Here is a 4,529-nt window from a genome sequence, read left to right on the forward strand (position 1 = left end):
AAGTTAAGAGGCCATGGTATTACAGGAAAATTACAAACATGGTTAGAGCATTGGCTGATTGGTAGGAAGCAGCAAGTGGAAATAAAAGGATCCTTTTCTGGTTGGCTGCCAGTGACTGGTGGTGTTCTGCAGGGGTTGGTGTTGGGACCACTTCTTTTTCTGCTGTACTGTATACAAATGACTTAGATGATGAAATAGATGGCTTTGTTGCCAAGTTTGCAGATAATACAAAGATTGGTGGAGGGGCAGGTGGTGTTGAGAAAACAGGTAGGATGCAGAAGGACTTAGACAGATTAGAAGAATGGGTAAGAAAGTGGCAAATGAAATATAATGTTGGAAAATGCATGGTCATGCAATTTGGTAGTAGAAATACATGTGCAGACTGTTTTCCAAATGGGGAGAAAATCCAAATATCTGAGATGCAAAGGGACTCGGGAGTCCCTATGCAGAACACCCTAAAGGTTAACTTGTAGGTAGAGTCAGTGGTCAGGAAGGCAAATGCAATGTTAGCATTCATTTCAAGAGGGCTAGAATACAAGAGCAGGGATGTGAAGCTGAAGCACTGGTGAGGCCTCACTTGGAGTATTGTGAACAGTTTTGGGCTCCTTATCACAGAAAAGATGTGCTGGCATTGGAGGGGGTTTAGAGTAGGTTCACAAGGATGATTCCAGGAATAAAAGGGTTATCATAAGAGGAACATTTGATGGCTCTGGGTTTATATTCACTGGAATTCAGAAGGATGAGGGGGGAATCTCACTGAAAACTTTTGAATGTTGAAAGGCCTAGACAGAGTAGATGTGGAAAGGATGTTTCCCATGGTGGGAGAGTCTAGGATAAGAGGGCACAGCCTCAGGATAGAGGGGCATCCATTCAAAACAGAGATGTGGAGAAATTTCTTTAGCCAGAGGTGGTGAATTTGTGGAACTCATTGCCACATGCTGCTGTGGAGGCCAGGTCATTGGGTGTATTTAAGGCAGAGATTGATTGGTTCTTGGTTGGGCATGGCATCAAACATTACAGGGAGGAGGACAGGAAATGGGGTTGTGGAGATGAAAAAAAGGATCAGCCGTGATTAAATGGCAGAGGAGATTCGATGGGCCAAATGGCCCAATTCTGTTTCCGTGTCTTATAGTCTTAATGTCCTGGAGTGGCCAAGTCAGAGTGCAGACCTTTAATCCAATTGAGAATTTGTAGCTTAGTCTTTATGTGTGATTTAGTATAATGTATTGATATATATATTTTCTTCTTGAACTCTGTATTCTTATATGTAAATTAATAAAAATATTGGAAAGAGAATTTGTGGCTGGTCTTGAAAAGGGCTGTTCACTCATGATCCCCACGCAACCTGACAGAGCTTGAGCAGTTTTGCAAGGAAGAATGGGGAAAAATTGCAGTGTCCAGATGTGCAACGCTGATAGAGAAAGGCACCAAAGATGCATCTCATAAATACTGACTTGAATGGGGTGAATAATTATGCAATCAATTATTTTGTGCTTTATATTTGTAATTAATTTAGATCACTTTGTAGAGATCTGCTTTTACTTTAACACAAGAGTCGATCAGTATCAAAAGAGCCAAATTAAATCCTTTGTGATTCAATGCTGTAAAACAATAAAACATGAAATCGTCCTTGGGGGGTGGGCAGGGGTGAATACTTTTTATAGGAACAGTAGTTACATATACACATTTTAGTTAGTTGTTTAGCCTAGACAAATCTGTTGGCCTTCTTTTGAAGAAATAACTAGAAAAAGTGGATGAGTAGGGGAATGGATATTTAACTATAGCATGGCTTGTGACTAGGTCCTGCATGGTCAACTGATTTGGAAGGCTATTGAGGGAGAGCTAATTTAATGAATTCAAAATTAGCTCAGAGGTAGGAAGCAGGGGGTGATGATTGAAGGCCATTCCTCAGAATGAAGGCTGGTGAGTAGTGGTGGGCTTGGATCCTCACTATTCATTATTTATATAAATGATTTGGATGCAAGTGCAGAAAGGTTGATTGTAAGTTTATGGATGATATGAAATTAGGTGTTGATGGTGAAGAAGTTCTTGTGGATTAAAAGGGGATGTTGACCAGTTGGGGAAGTGGGCTGAGGAGTGATAAATAGATTTCAGTACAGACAACTGTGAGCTGATGCATTTTGGGAAAGTTGAACCAGTGTAAAGCTCTATAGATGTATGTTAAATTATGAGAGCTATAGATAAGGTAGATTGTAATAGTCTTTTCCCCAGTGAAGTGAAGTCCAAACCTAGGGGAAAAAGTTTAGTGTCAGAGGGAGGGGAGGGGAGAGATTTAAAAGGGATCTGAGGGCAACTTCTCTCATGCAGAGGGTGGTGAGTATATGGAATATACTGCCAGATGAAATGGTTGAGACAAGTTCAAAAATATCATTTATGAATAGATAATAGAGGGGTGGAATTTGGAGTGATACAGGCTAATTGCAGGGAATTGAGGAATATAGGGTAGCAAGAAAGGAGCTTAAGAAGGGGGCGTGAGAAGGCCCTGGCAAGTAGGGTAAAGGAAAACCCCAAGGCATTCTTCAATTATGTGAAGAACAAAAGGATGACAGGAGTGAAGGTAGGACTGATTAGAGATAAAAGTGGGAAGATGTGCCTGGAGGCTGTGGAAGTGAGCGAGATCCTCAATGAATACTTCTCTTCGGTATTCACCACTGAGAGGGAACTTGATGACGGTGAGGACAATATGAGTGAGGTTGATGTTCTGGAGCGTGTTGATATTAAGGGAGAGGAGGTGTTGGATTTGTTAAAATACATTAGGATGGATAAGACCCTGGGGCCTGACAGAATATTCCCCAGACTGCTCCACAAGGCAAGGGAAGAGATTGCTGAACCTCTGGCTAGGATCTTTATGTCCTCGTTCACGGGAATGGTACCAGAGGACTGGAGGGAGGCGAATGTTGTCCCCTTGTTCAAAAAAGGTAGTAGGGATAGTCCAGGTTATTATAGTCCAGTGAGCCTTACATCTGTGGTGGGAAAGCTGTTGGAAAAGATTCTCAGAGATAGGATCTATGGGCATTTAGAGAATCATGGTCTGATCAGGGACAGTCAGCATGGCTTTGTAAAGGGCAGATCATGCCTAACAAGCCTGATAGAGTTCTTTGAGGAGGTGATCAGGCATATAGATGAGGGTAGTGCAGTGGATGTGATCTACATGGATTTTAGTAAGGCATTTGACAAGGTTCCACACGGTAGGCTTATTCAGAAAGTCAGAAGGCATGGGATCCAGGGAAGTTTGGCCAGGTGGATTCAGAATTGGCTTGCCTGCAGAAGGCAGAGGGTTGTAGTGGAGGGAGTACATTCAGATTGGAGGGTTGTGACTAGTGGTGTCCCACGAGGATCTGTTCTGGGACCTCTACTTCTTGTGATTTTTATTAACAACCTGGATGTGGGGGTAGAAGGGTGGTTGGCAAGTTTGCAGATGACACAAAGGTTGGTGGTGTTGTAGATAGTGTAGAGGATTGTCAAAGATTGCAGAGAGACATTAATAGGATGGAGAAGTGGGCTGAGAAGTGGCAGATGGAGTTCAACTTGAAGAAGTGTGAGGTGGTACACTTTGGAAAGACAAACTCCAAGGCAGAGTACGAAGTAAATGGCAGAATACTTGGTAGTGTGGAGGAGCAGAGGGATCTGGGGGTACATGTCCACAGATCCCTGAAAATTGACTCACAGATAGGGTAGTTAAGAAAGCTCATAGGGTTTTAGCCTTGATAAGTCAAGGGATAGAGTTTAAGAGACGCGATGTAATGATGCAGTTCTATAAAACTCTAGTTAGGCCACTACTGTGTCCAGTTCTGGTCGCCTCAGTATAGGAAGAATGTGGAAGCATTGGAAAGGGTACAGAGGAGACTTACCAGGATGCTGCCTGGTTTAGAGAGTATGGATTATGATCAGAGATTAAGGGAGCTAGGGCTTTACTCTTTGGAGAGAAGGAGGATGAGAGGAGACATGAAAGAGGTGTACAAGATATTAAGAGGAATAGACAGAGTGGACAGCCAGCGCCTCTTCCCCAGGGCACCACTGCTCAGTACAGGAGGACATGGCTTTAAGGTAAGGGGAGGGAAGTTCAAGGGGGATATTAGAGGAAGGTTTTTCACTCAGAGAGTGGTTGGTGCATGGAATGCACTGCCTGAGTCAGTGGTGGAGGCAGATACACTAGTGAAGTTTAAGAGACTACTAGACAGGTATATGGAGGAATTTAAGGTGGGGGGTTATATGGGAGGCAGGGTTTGAGGGTCTGCACAATGTTGTGGGCCGAAGGGCCTGTAATGTGCTGTACTATTCTATTTTCTATGTAATTGGGACTAGCTGAGTGTGCATCAACTTAATGGGCTGAATGGCCTGTGTCCCTGCTGTATTGCTCTCTGACTATGACCCTACTACAACTCTGGGTTTCTCCAAGAATTCTACTTCATGTGGGAATAACCTAATCATACAGTGACAAGTGAAAATGAACTGTCACTTTGGGGACAAAGTTCAGGCAGTTAGTTTACTCTCCCTAAGTCCAGTAC

Source organism: Hemitrygon akajei, chromosome 5 (assembly GCF_048418815.1).
Source record: "Hemitrygon akajei chromosome 5, sHemAka1.3, whole genome shotgun sequence".
NCBI lineage: Eukaryota > Metazoa > Chordata > Chondrichthyes > Myliobatiformes > Dasyatidae > Hemitrygon > Hemitrygon akajei.